The sequence below is a fragment of the Myotis myotis genome, unplaced genomic scaffold (genome assembly GCF_014108235.1).
Source record: "Myotis myotis isolate mMyoMyo1 unplaced genomic scaffold, mMyoMyo1.p scaffold_m19_p_2, whole genome shotgun sequence".
Lineage (NCBI taxonomy): Eukaryota > Metazoa > Chordata > Mammalia > Chiroptera > Vespertilionidae > Myotis > Myotis myotis.
Genome location: NW_023416324.1, coordinates 171,074,250 through 171,088,599, shown reverse-complemented (window position 1 = coordinate 171,088,599; position 14,350 = coordinate 171,074,250). Strand labels below are relative to the sequence as shown.

Below are 14,350 nucleotides of genomic sequence, written 5' to 3'. Positions count from 1 at the left end.
CAGAAAAATCCTCCCCACCCCATCCACCACCCAAACACACAGAAGGGAGAGAGAGAGAGAGAGAGAGAGAGAGAGAGAGAGAGAGAGAGAGAGAGAGAGAGAAACTATGCTCCTATTAGTTCTTATAAAAGATGGTCCTGTGACAGCCATCTTCTCCCTGCCCTCTCCTAACCCCAGATGATGAAGGATGGAAGTAATTTTCCTCACATAAGCTCCCTGTCCCTCAGACCCACCCCTTTCAGGATTGAGATGCTCTCATTGAGGTCAAAGATATTTTTAGCTACGCTCATGTGTCCCATGCTTGGCCAAGCCATCCTGGATGTTAATCTTGGATTCCACAAATGCCAGGTCTTCTAATCCAAGAGGCATAGAAGTGACAGGGAAATCTGAGTGCACTGGAAAATGTAGCACATGGCCTTTTGAGGATTTTGTCCAATTGCCCTGCATGATAAAAACAACAGTTAACACCTAATGCTCAGAAAATGCTTCATCATTTATAGAGTACTTCCACTGACATCGCCTCATTTGATCTTCCCAAGAGGTTCAGGAGAAAGGTAAGGCAAAAAAGTATTCCTATTTCTATTTAATGGAAGGGCCACGTGGCTTGGTAAGATGACAGAGCTACTAAGTGTCAAACTTGGGGCTTCTCTCTCTAGGTTCAAACTTCATGTATTTTACCACACTTCCATGCAACCCCAACCTTTTGCTTTTTCCTCAGGCTTGGTTTTATTGTTTTGGTTAAACATTGCAAGATATCTGTAAATCTTCATGATAAAAGTCCTGGGACTATAGATGCTTTTAAAAAGAAGAAGACTAGAGATGAGGAAGAATGAGACAGCACAGACCAGTCATGATTATGGGAGAAAGCAGAGGACACACTCAAAAGAGAGTGACCAAAGAGAGATTAACTAAAGGATAATTTACAAAAGCATGGGCAGGTTAAGGAAAACCAAGAGATGGTGATGCTCAGCCAGTGTGGCTCAGTTGGTTGAGTGTTGACCATGAAACAGGAGGTAACAGTTTGATTCCCAGTCAGGGCACATGTTTGGGTTGTGGGCTTGATCCCCAGTAGGGGGCATGCAGGAGGCAGCCAATCAATGATTCTCTCTCATCATTGCTGTTTCTATCTCTCTCTCCCTCAAATCAATAAAAACATATTTTAAAATAAAAGAGATGGTGATGCACCCTAAGGCTAACAACAGCTGAGAACTGTTATCAATCCTGGGCCTAAAAGGGCAAAGGGAGAGGCAGATTCCAAAACCTGGTAACTGTAAACTAGAAGAGGGCTAACCTACAGCCAGTAGAGAGGGTACTACAAGAAGAAATATCCTCACTCTTTCATTCTCCCACCCTCCAATCACCTATCAGTGCCAGGTTGAATCCAACCAGAAGCCAGAGGGCTGGGAACCTACTGGTCTCCATTAAGGTCAATCTTCTGGAGAGAAAAGAAGAGAAGGAGGAAGAGTGGACTTGAAGGGTCAAACAGAGAACACCCAGCACATAGCTACTCATAGCTACAATAGCCAAGAAGTTGGTGGAGGATGGCGTGGCATTGAGTCTGAGGGGCTAGAATTTGAGGGGTAAGTAAGTGGTAGCCCTGTCCTCTCAAGAGTGGAGTCACCCCAGAGCCCAGCTGCAGCTCTCTGGGAGCCAATTTGGTCCCAGGTCTCAGGAAAAACCTGCTAACCACAAAGGCAAGATTGGCCATCCTGGGGTCTGGGTTTAAATCCCAGTTCCTCCATCTTGCTTTGTGTGACCTTGGACAATTCATTTAATCTCTCTCATCCTAACCAGTTTGGCTCCTCTGAGTCTCTAAGTCAAGCATGTCAAGCTCAAAGGCTAACATGGGCCAAATAAACAAGGTTTAAGTTTATGTGGGCAGCAAAAAACAAAAGCTTCAATTTTCATAGAAATGTAGGTTTATTTCAATAGAGACATGCTGAATACAAAGGGCTGAAATACATGAGTGATCATTAACATAAAATAATAGAACATTTTAATAAAAATTAATATTTTTTCTTGAACATTAACTTACCAGACACCAAATAACTGCACAAATTAATAAGAGTAAAGCAAAATAAAACTATTTTTCTTGTTCTCTGAAAGTGAAATATTTCCTATTGCGCATACCAAATAAGTCAGTCCAATGATGTGGCAATCGGCTGCTAAAATATTCGCTGCTAGTATTAATGGAGAGAAATGGTGCGCCTGTGCGTAAGGCGAGTAAGGGAAATGAATGCAACACGATTATAGTAATCAGTCATTAGTGAATGTTGTAGTTTGTTATTAATAATTATGTGTAACAGGATATTGTAAAAATTAAGTTATGAAATTTTTATTAAAACATTTCTTACATATCATTATATTGGCTGGGCCACAAAAATATACATTGTGGGCTGCATGTGCCCCTCGGGCCACGAGTTTGACATGCTTGCTCTATGTCATTGTCTGCGAAATGAGTATAATAATAACCCCTGTACTGCCTGTCCCAAGACAGGTGGCACTTTTATACTGGGGAGCCACATAGGAATGCCACATAAGGAAGCCATGTAAGTAGGCTGTGGATTCCAGACAGGCCAAACCAACTAAATCTCATTTGCTCTCTGTAAAACACAGTTCCTAATACCTAGATTTGAGAAAGTTTAAAGTCAAAGAGGATCTATTCTTTTCTCATCAACCTCTCTCATGTAAAAAGAAGAAACTGAGAAAACCCACTGTAGTGGCAGAGCTGGGGCCACACAGGTCTTCTCTCAGTCCCATAGAGCCCCTTACCTGCCTTTGCACATGACAGTCCAATGAAATGGAAGACAAGGAAGTGTTTTGTCCACTGTATCGGTGGCTATTGTGATTGTAATCAATAAAAATTTCCCCCCATAAATCTATTGCAGTGATGAAAAGTCCCATCATTAACTATGATGTCAAGGGCATGGTACAGTGTGAATATTTTGTCAGGAAAAAGCACATAAATACCCAACAGTTCTCCAGCAGGTGTGTTCATCAGAGTAGCTGAAGACTGCAAAAATAATATAAATGGAGTCACTTAGAAATAGAGCTGGAGCCCGGCTGGTGTGGCTCAAGGGTTGAGCATTGAACAGGAGATCATGATTTGATTCCTGGTTAAGGCACATGCCCGGGTTTCAGGCTTGATCCCCAGTGTGGGGAGTGCAGGAGGCAGCCCATTAATTATTCTCTCTCATCATTGATGTTTCTATCTCTCTCTCCCTCTTCCTTCCTCTCTGAAATCAATTTAAAAAAAAATAGAACTGGAGCTGCCATGCCAGAAGAACTGCCTTGCATGTCTTATACCTCAAATCTCTGGAACGTTAAAACACAGCCTAAGCAACCTTGTGCCTAACAGAAGAATTGTTTGGAAAGATAACCAGAAAGCAGTCATTATGATTACTGAACTAATGACTATTGGACTAAAAATTAAAACATTGTTTAGAATTAGCATCACTATGTTATGTTGTCTGCATCAATGGAAATGCCTTCTTTCTAGAGATGTGATTGTTCCCCAGCCCCTTCTCATAAATACCCATTGCATTTGTCTCTAAATCAGAACATTATTTGGGCTCTGTCTGAATTAATGATTCCCAAGTAGCTATACTTACTAGTATTGATCTCAAATAAATGATTATTAACCTCTTACTTTGAAAGGTCTTTTTATTTTTATGTTAACAGGATAAATGTCACTTAGCAGAGGACAGGATCTTGAGGGCACAGGACACAGGACAGGTAAGTTGTGATAGACAGGTGGTGGCAGAAAAGACCAGAGCTTTATATGCTCCCTATGAAGGAAAGAAAGCTTGGATGAGGATATAAAGGGTTGGGAAAGAATTGGATGCAGGAGGGAAACCCCGCCAAAGGAGGCTGATAGGCTTGCCAAGGCCTCCCTGAGAGCTGGTGGAATTGGACCCTCCTCTTTCCAGGCCCTTCTTTAGCAGCCAGACCCTATGGGGTAGACTTAAGCAGACATTTCTATATGTGGGCTCCTCAACGGAGAGTTCATTATAAGGAGATCACATGCCACATTGCAGCTTTGGATTGGAAAGCAAAAATCTCAACACTTAAAAGCTAAAGATCTTTAGCTTTCAGCCAACCTGGACCAGCTCACACTCCACTGAGCTAATTCTGTTCTGCTTCTCTTGTATTTCCCATCGCTTCAGCTGCTCCTCTGCTCTTCCAATTTCAATTGGTTTTCCATACATTTGTTCAACAAATACATTGAGCACCGACTACATGTCGGGCACACTAGGAATATAGAGCTGACTTTCCAGAGGAGGTGGGTGGAAGCTACTTCACTGAAAACAAATGTGTTAGCAAAGACTGGCTCAATCCAGAGCCCATTGCTGAGCAAAACTATTTACTGCTTTTGACAGGACCATCTTCACCACAAATATCCTAAATAAGATTGTACGCGGTACATCCAGAGAGCCCAACCCTCTCTCTATAAAGATACAGAGAGTACAATATTGTGTCTCAGAACATTGAAGGTAGTTAGGCAACGTGGGAGCAATCCCAGCTCCACTTCTTAGTGTGTGACCTTGGGTAAATTTCTTTCACTTCTCTAATCCTCCTTTTCTTCCTCAGAGTCACAGCAATAATGATAGTGCCTCCCTCATGGGTCCACTATAAGAATAAGATAGGGTTATACGTGTCAAACTCTGAGAACTGTTCCTAGCAAACCAAGTGCTCAACAAATAGTCACTGTTATTATAGATAAACTGAGGCCAAGGTGGGATGTGATTCATCTACTGCCTCTCACCTAGTTGGGAGCTGATCCAGGGTGGGAACTTAGATGTCTCAGTACCAGGCCAATGTTCTTTCCATGCTACTGCTACTTTCCCACTGGGAAATCCACAATGTGAATTTAGCTATATCCCATTTGAATGTTTAAACAAACTAGGAAATTTGAGATTGTATTACCATACAGAGGCTTTCTCATTTGGGCCACTAGAAAGGTTATATTTCTTCCACTCAAGTAACCTCATTGCCAACAACCAATCATCTTCCTCACCTCCTTGCTGAGGAAACTGAAGCTTCTGGCCTACCTCCACAGCAAGCACTTAAGATCAAGTATATCCTCCTGTCCTTATTTTGCTGAATCACTGTACCCCCGCAGCCCAAATCTTGACAGTTACTTCCTCATCTTACTTCTTTGCTTGGATTGAGCATTGCTTTTATAATTCCATTGACTAGAGGTTTACAAATAGGTGCAGAATATGTGGGTTCCTGATGTGAAGATCTGGGGCTCCATAATGGGTCAGCACACCCACCAATTCACAGCTGGGGTGGTGGCATGCCAATACTGGGCTCAGTGAAATTAACAGGCACCAAGTATTTGTGTCACACCAGAACATATCTAACAGCCCACTGATTACTCACAGCCTAAACCCTACCCACTTACTGATTCCACTGAATCACAAAGTGTTAGAGCTTGGTGTAACTTTAGAAATGATTTGCTCTCATCTCCATTTTTTTTTTTTTTTTTTTTTTTTTTGTAGAATAAAGAGTAACAGAGTGTAGGGGTTCAGAGTTTGGACCCTGTAGCCCAACTGCCTGGGCTCAATCCTATTTCTACTAATCACCCTAAGCCTTGGTCAACTTCAAGTCACTGTGCCTCAGTTTCCTTATCAGTAAAATGGGGTAAAGATACCTTATAATGATTGTTCTGAGCATTGAATCCTATCTAATAAAAGACAAAATGGTAATTAACCATACCTCTGCTACGCTTCCCATTGGCTAATCAGGGCAATATGCAAATTAACCGCCAACAAAGATGACAGTTAATTTGCATACGCAGTCTCCAAGTGGTGGAGCAAAGCCAAACTGCTCCGAAGCCACGGAGCCAAGAGGCCTCCTAGCACAGGCGTCAAGCGGAGCCGCGCCTCACACCCCAGGATCAATGGAGCAGAGAGGCCTTCTGACACCTGGATAAGCATGACAGGGGGCGGCGCCACAACCCCCAGATCAGCCCTGCTCTGTGCATGACAGAGGGCAGCACCCTAACTCCTGGTTCGGCCCTGCTCTGTGCGTGACAGGGGGCAGAGCCCAAACCCTCCGATTGGTCCCCCTCTGTGGGTGACAGGAGGCGGCGCCCCAACCCCCCACCCCCCATCGACCCTGCTCTGTGCTTGACAGGGGGTGGTGCCACAACCTCCTCATCAGCCCTACCTTGAGTGTGACAGGGGGCGGTGCCCCAACCTCCCAATTGGCCCTACCTTGAGCATGACTGGGGGTTGCATCGCAACCTCCCGATCCGCCTGCCCTGCTATTTTACAAACACTATTTTAAAGTAAATAAACCAAGAAGAGAGGAGATTGTGTGAGTCTCAGTTAGTTACATGCCTATATCAGCCCTGCTCTGAGCCTGACTAGGGGCTGTGGGGCAGGCACCTAGGGATTGGGCCTGCCCTCTGCCACCCAGAAGTGGGCCTAAGCCAGCAGGTCATTATCCCCCAAGGGGTCCCAGACTGTGAGAGGGCACAAGTGGGGCTGAGGGACACCCCCCCTGCCAGTGCACAAATTTTTGTGCACCGGGCCTCTAGTAAGTTAATAAATTGCAAAGTGGTTACAACAGTACCTGGCACATAACAAGCACTATTTTATTTTATTTACTTTTAAATATATTTTATTTTGGAGAGTAAGGGAGAGGGAGAGAGAGATAGAAATATCAATAATGAGAGAGAATCATTGATCTCATTGATCAGCTGCCTCCTGCACACCCTCCACTAGGGATCGAGCTGACAACCCGGGCATGTGCCCTGACTGGGAACCCAACCATGACCTCCTGGTTCATAGGTCGACGCTCAACCACTGAGCCACACCGGCCAGGCAACAAGCACTATTTTAAAGTAAATAAACCAAGAAGAGAGGAGATTGTGTGAGTCTCAGTTAGTTACATTCCTTCTGGGCACCCACAGATTGCATTAAATGGTTACTAGGGGCCCTTTATTCCACTATCATGGTGTTGGCATTCGTTACTGGGAAAGTTAGATCTGGAAATGCCACCCTGTGCTGCTCTCTGAGACATCAAAGCAGCTCTTTGGAAGTATCAAGAGCTTGATCACAGCAGTTAAACTTAACTGAGGCAGAAACCTTTGCAGCTCTCCTTTATGTCGTGGCCTCAGCCGAAGTCATTGCAGGAGGCTCCTTGGGAACTTAGAAATAGAGAGTGTGCCCACTGGCAGTGTCCTTGGGCTTCTGTCAGACATCACTGCACTGAGGCATCACTCTGCATGCCTCCATCTCTCCCTCTCCCTCTCTGTCTCTCTCTGATCCACCTCCTGTTGGATCTCTTGAAGGTGCCTGAAGACTCAGAGACTCTCCTCTTGGTTCCACCCAGGTATTCTCTTTCAGATCCTGATTCCATTAAAATAACTCTAATTAATTTGGTTCTACTGCTTTGGGGAGAAGAGTGATGGAGAAAGGGTATGAAATGGACATGTACAAAGAGTTCTAATTAAAAGGATACACTGCTTGCTAAAGATGAGGAAGGTGCCAGCCCCACACTGGTGCCAGACATAAGACTTGGGTGACAGGAAAGCTCCCCAGACACCCATGGAACCAGAGTACAGGCTGTTGTTCTACACCTCATTCTCTGTTTGTTGTACCTTTAATTCTAAGGGCAGGGGGGCAGGTAGTCAGACTAAGGTTGCTTCTCTCTTTCCCGCTATCATGATAACTCAAGCCCTCATCACTATAATTTTCTACTCCAGTCTCTCAGCCCACCCCCCTGCCTCCATGCAGTCCATGTGCACTCACTGCTAAAGGACCACTCCAAAAGCCAGTTTCTCATTATACCATTGCCCTGCTCCAACACTCCCAGTCTCCCTGCAGCCTCTAGGACAAAGTCAAACTCCTCACTAACCCTCAAGTCACACTGGTCTTATTGCTCACAGCTCCCCTACTCCATCAAAATTGAGCTCTGCTTTTCCACTCCAAGCTGTCCTCACATCCATACCTCCATGGAAACCATGGGTTCTACTCATTTACTAGCTGGGTGGCCTTGAGAAAGTTACTTAACCTCTCTGAGCCTCATGTTCTTTACTAAATGATGCTATCTAAAAGGGAAGGACTTTCCTAAAGAGAAACTAAGATACTACACAAGGGGCTCAATGAAAGTTAGCTATAATAATAACCATAATAATGATGATAATGTTGATCATTGTTCTATCTCAAGTTATCTCTTCCACACAGCTCCCTTTCTTCTCTTTTTGAAGTCTCCCTGTACTTGTGGGCACTCCCATATTCTCCATGTTATTGTAGTGGTTTTCCCACTTATCCTGTCTTCCTCATTGGAAGCAGAGCCTGTGACAGACCCACCTCTGAATCTTTTGTCTCATTTAAAAATTGATTCTGGCATTTGGTAGATGCTCACTAAAGGTTTATTTCATTTGGATGCTCCTGTGGACCCTCTAGGAAAGACCAGAGAACATAGGTGGTGACTCTGAGCTACTCAGGAATAATGGGTCCCTCTTCAGAGATGAGACAGAGCTGCTCATTGTAGGCACAGCACAGTCTGGGAAGCCAGAGGGACCAACTGGTCAGCTCTATGAACTTTCCCTTCATACCCCAACACCCTACTTCCCAAAGCTATTCTTAGTCACCAGAAAGAACATGGGGAGAGAGAGAGAGAGAGAGAGAGAGAGAGAGAGAGAGAGAGAGAGAGAGAGAGAGCTGCATTTATCACTTATCACTGAGAATCTACTTGGGAAATGGAAGAATAGAAAGAAATAGATCCTGTTTCCTGAGACCTGGGGAAGAAAAATGGGAGTGGGAGTGGAATAACCTGTGGCTTATGCTCTCCCGGGCTCAAAGAGAAGATGCTGTCCCTGTATATGGAATTGATTAGGGGCATTCTCCTCCAAGTTACATGGAACTCCACAGCTTGATAAAGATGAACTCAGAGGGGTTTCAGCTTTCTGGTTTATCTGAGACACAAGCCTTGATTGGCAAGCGCACAGTTTGTCTCTGCCCCAAGCTGAACTCTTTTGAAATTCCCATGTTGCTGCCGTGGCCAGAGCTGAAGCTTGGTCACAGGACACAGACGCTCTAGGCTGTAGGTCAGTTCACTCACAGTAGCTTTCCTCTCTGAATTCCAACCTAAAAAGACAACCTGGCCTGTCCCCTACTTCTCAGAAGTCTAGATCTGCAGGGAGCCCCAGGAATCATGCAGTCTTATCTAACCTGGCCCCAGGGGAAGGGTCACATGACTGGGCAGTGTTAGAGCAAGGCCTGGATCTCAGTCCAGTACACTGTCCATGGCCCCAAAATTCCCCCACTGGCTATTTAATCCAAGTACATAACCCATGAAGAAAGGAGGAGGTTATGAAATGTTTCTACTAGAAGCCAAGGGTTGGCTGCAAGCCCAGATGGTTCTCTCCCAACCCTCTTAACCTAGTATCAGTATCAGCAATTTTCACCCTACTCATTTGTATTAACTTCTTATCCAAGATACCAAGGCCTGCCTTCCAATGAGCAGCCCCTGAGAACAGCAGAACTGACTTCTGCTTGCACCTTCCCAAACACCTCCACTGGCAAGATCTTGCCATTGAGCTATCACCTTGTGCAAACTGACTCTTCCTTGTCCTTCACAATTACTCAGCAACTCTCCAAAACAGTATCTCAAGTGTTTATTTTTATTTCTAGTTCAAGATTGAAAAGCTAGCTTTGTGTGTTTTTTCTTTCCCTTGAGAAACTTACTAGAGACCTGGGGGATTTCTTTGACCCTTTACTACCAGCTCGACATGTCTTCGTCTTCTGCTAGCCCCAGTCTGTGCCAGGTGACACAGCAAGTACCAGAGAAAAAACAAGATATCACCCCAGAGAGAAGATGCCACCAAATGGAGGCTTACTATTCACTCAACCTCCCCCCATACCACTCATCCTCAGGGCCACCAACCAACTCATGCTTCCATGGCATCTCGCCAGCCTCGGTTATTATCTCTCATGTTTGTTCTGCAGTTTTATAGTTTACAAAGCATTTTAACTTCACTGCATGTGATGTCCAAGACCTCCCTGAAGGATATGCAGAGCAGGTGTTCACATTAAAGAGGAGATAATTATATATGTTTATGCATCTATCTGGGACTGATCTGATCGAGTTTGTATAGCTAGAAAGCACTCCAAGTCCAGTGCTTCTTATGATCTTCCTTCTCCCAGCTCTCCTTTTTATCCATCTTCCATACACAGCTAAATGGAGCTTTCTAGAACATCCTTCTTTTGAGACTATTTGCATTCACAAAGCTTTGGAGACCCCTAAATGCCTGCAGAGTACAATTCCAGTGATTCAGCTGGTCTTTGAAGGGTCTTCCAGTGTGACTCCAAAGTGTTTCCCAAAATTATTTCCATGGCTTCAGCCTGATGTGTCTATGTGAATTTCCTACAATTTCCCATGCACTTTTTAAACTTTTAGGCCTTCATCCTGTTGCTTCCCTAGACCTCCCCACACTTCAACTCTTAATTACCCTTCAAGATGCAGCTTCAGTAAAGTCTCCCCTGGACACCTTCAGCCCACAGTGAATTCTCCCCTGTGATATTCCACAGCCTGTCAAGCACACTATTCTCTGAGCTGAGAGAGCAAACCTGCATCAGCAGGAATTGAAGGCAGACTCTACCTGCAGTTTCCCATCTCACTCCAGGGCTGGGCTTTGCATGTCAGGAAATGGTCATCATATGCATCTATTGGTGTTTTTCTACGATGTCAGGTTCAAGAAGAGTGTGGTGTAAGACTTGCCTTATCATGCCTAACCAAGAAACCATCAAAACATGTTGGATCAAAAGTGAAACATGTCTATTTTGCCATTAAACTATTAAATGTGCCCTCCTTCATTTATAGGAAGAGGAGAGTGGGGAGGAGGAGAATGGAGTGGAGAGGGATGACTCCAGTTCAAAGCAAAGAGGCCTGATACCCATATCTGGCTCCTCAGACCCTATTGTGAACATGCAGCACTGGGAGTAGAGTGCCAACACTTTGGGTCACTAGTGGAGGTGTCCCTGTACCATCTTATACCGGAGCCTCAGTTTTTTCAACTGGCAAATGTGAATAAATGCCCCTGCCTAGTCTATCTCACTGGATAATAAATGTAAATGTGCTTTGTAAGTGTAAATGCTGGACCAGATGGGGGATGGTTAATTTCCAAATCCCAGGTCGCCCACACCTTTCCACCCCCATTCTTCCTCTGCTAAAATCCGTGAGATCCCCTAGATCCATAGAGGAGTGAATGCTCCCTTTTGTATATATGCTGTTGACTGATGGTCCTCTGATGCTGGGAATGTCCCATGATCCTTGAGCTATTATTAGGGATGGTTAAATTGGCAGGAGGAGGCTAAAAACAGTCAGCATGGTCATCACTAGCCTTTTGGTTTCCCATTTCAGGAACATGTTTCAAAAGAAAACTGTTCTTTTAAAGAGAGAGCATTTCTGAAGTTGTTCAAAACACTGAAAGGAAAGGGAATTGCACTTTACAAAACTGGGTAATTTCTCTTCCATGAGTTTACTAAGCCCCTGCCCTTAACCCTGGAACATTGGTTCCAAACTACTACTTGAGTCTTGAAGTGTAGCCAGTTGGATGGATTCCTGAGTGCTTCCACTGCTGGCTTGTCTGATCTGTAATGCCCTGCCCTGGGACAAATGTCCAAATGGGGCAGAATCTCAGGGAATAGCAAGAGGGATAGGCATGGAGGACTTTGGGGCTGAGAGACTCTGGGGTTCTTGCTCCTGAATCTATGTCTGCCTCTGAGCTACCCATGAAAATTTCCACCTTCCACATTTTCATCTGAAATACTCTTGGGTCCCAAGCTCCCATGGCCTGGCAGGCTGCAGAGAACCACCCCTCTAACCCCCACCTCCCCAACATACTTTTGTAATCTTGCTTCATTTACCACCCTCACCTCCTCTAAAGCAGACAAGGTATTTTAAAACCCTTGTTTTGATCTTCTTTGCATATCAGTTACACTATTTCTGAGCATGTTTATTTTTATTTTTTTTTCCGGTGGTGAACCCGTTGCTTTGAGCCCTCTGCTGACACGTTTCCACTTCCTCTCACTTTCCTAAGCACTGCTGCAGCCTTTAGGCATGTGGCTCTCTGGGTGGTTCAGGCTGGGCTGGATAGTTCTGATGGGTTTGTGGCCTTTGATGGAGCCAGGGGAGATACTACTAGGGCTCCATTGCTTCTGATATCTGCAGAAGCGAGATGAAATTTCAGTTATGTTTTCTCTGCCTTATCATCCAAAGAAGTAGTCTGACTATCAGTTGGGTGGGTCATGGAGGGAATGTGTGGGGGACAATTGGAAAGGGGAGATGAGGGAGGCCCTGGACTGGGCATGAGAGAGAGCAGAGTTTTACTTCCAACTTTGATATTGACCTTGATAAGATCCTTTATAGCCTTTGGGTTGTACTTATAATTTCTAAAGCTCTTCCTGGCTCTAACTTCCTAGGATTCTAACCAACATAGGGACACTAGTGTATAACAAAATAACTTCTTTACTGAGGATTAGCTCAGAGCCCGTTGCTGAGATGGGCATTTTGGAGATCTAAGGATGACTGAGATACCCCACTCTCAGGGAATGAGGATTGAGATTTGTGGGATAAAGCATCCCCTCAGGATAGAATCTTTTGAAATGTGTGTGGTGTAACTTGTGAAAAGTCCAAGATAAACCCGGGTAGTGACTCATGACATATGTCTAAGCCCACATGCTTCCAGCATCTTTCATATCATGGCATACTTAGAAAGTGATACTATTTATATGGCATACTGGACAAATAAACAAGGTTGCTCTTGCCTGGTGGCAACCAAACTATTCATTCTGACTGTACTGGGCCCCTCCTGGCCCTTTAAGAGCTGGGGAGACAATATTTGGGCCTGCTGGGAAGTTTTGGTTGAAACAATTAAAACAACTTCTTGAGCAGAAAAACAGTGGTTTTCTGGCCTATGTAAAAAACATTCTAGAGAGGGCAGAACAGGTAAAAAAGGTGGGTCCTGACACCAGAACAAAGAGATTCAGACAGAGAGTCCACCATTTGCCAACTCTGTGTCCTTGGGAAACATGAAAGCTCAGTGTCTTCTCTTTTAAAAATGGAAGCAATATCCTCAACCTCCATATAACTAAATACAATATTGTACCTCAGCACATTCTAAGGACTCAGTAAATGTTGCTATTATTATTATGGCTAGTGTGAGGCAAGAAATTAAAGGCCATTTGGTCCAATCCTCTCATTTGAGAGAAAAGGAACCATTGACTTGATCAAAGTCACACAGCTACTTAGTAACAGAGCTGGGACTAAGAACTCAAGTCCTCTCATTTCAGTCCTGTGCTTTTATATAATACAAGGAAAAACACATCATTCTGTGTTTTTAAAAATAGTAACACCTAAATCATCAATATTTAGGGTAGACTATCCTTTCCTGATGATGTATTGAAGATAGAACTATTCCTCTACGTTTTCAATTGGTTTACCAGTTACCCTCTCAGGCATGGTCATGAAGGAGGTGACCTCCTGAAGGTTTGCCTCAGATTCCAAGTAGGCAGCATAGGGCCAACTTCCTAGGCTTTAGAAAGTGAGGGAATAGGTACAGTGGCTAGACATTTGGCCAGTGTGGTAGCCACTAGGCTTAAATGTGAGTTATTTATAATCCTAATATATAAAAACCCAGGGTCCCTAACGACTGAAGCCTCAACCAACCAGAAGTCAGTCCTCCAGTCAGTGCTGGGTTGCTGTGGCCCAGGACTGACTGCTGAGGGGGCTGTGGATCAGGTCCAGGGAGAGGTCCAAAAAGAGAGGCAAGGTCTGATCCGCAGACTCTATGGCAGCTGTTGATCAGCTATTGCCTCTCTCTTTCTCTCCGGGCTTCGCAAGCAGCTGTGCCTGTTACTCTCTGGGCCTTCACGGGGACTGCTGATCAGCCCCACCTCTCTGATCAAGTCCAGAGATAGGCCCAGAGATGCTGACTGGCATAGAAACCAACCAATCAGAACCAAATCTGGGGGAAGTACAAGGAGCCAATGGCTGCCTAGGAGCTTTTGGTGCTGACTGGCATAGAAACCGACCAATCAGAACCTAATCTGGATGAACTGCGAAGGCAGAACCTAAGGTGGGGGCTGAGGAGGGGTTTGAAGGGCAACAGCTGTTTGGTGTAAGGTGTAAGAAAGCAGTTCAATTTTTTAATGACCGGTTTGGCAGTATAGTGCATATGGCTGGCTATCAGTACAGATATAGGGATTATGTATTTTTTTTTAAATCTTTATTGTTCAGATTATTACAGTTGTTCCTCTTTTTACCCCCCATAGCTTCCCTCCACCCAGTTCCCACACCACCCTCTGCCCTTACCCCACCCCCAACTGTCCTC

General features: G+C 44.6%; 1 long non-coding RNA gene across 2 annotated transcripts in view; it reads left to right on the top strand.

Annotated features, from left to right (window-relative positions):
• The first annotated feature begins 247 nt into the window (after positions 1 to 247).
• Positions 248 to 14,350, top strand: part of LOC118677697 — a 30,482-nt gene continuing 16,379 nt past the window's right edge. Inside the window, exons 1-3 of one of the 2 annotated variants that reach the window (XR_004974475.1) lie at positions 248 to 554; positions 1,369 to 1,580; positions 3,262 to 3,626. This is a non-coding gene — a long non-coding RNA (uncharacterized LOC118677697). Of the gene's footprint in view, positions 555 to 1,368; positions 1,581 to 3,261; positions 3,627 to 3,681; positions 3,736 to 14,350 lie in introns of those variants that run through there. The other variant, XR_004974474.1, reaches the window with a different exon arrangement.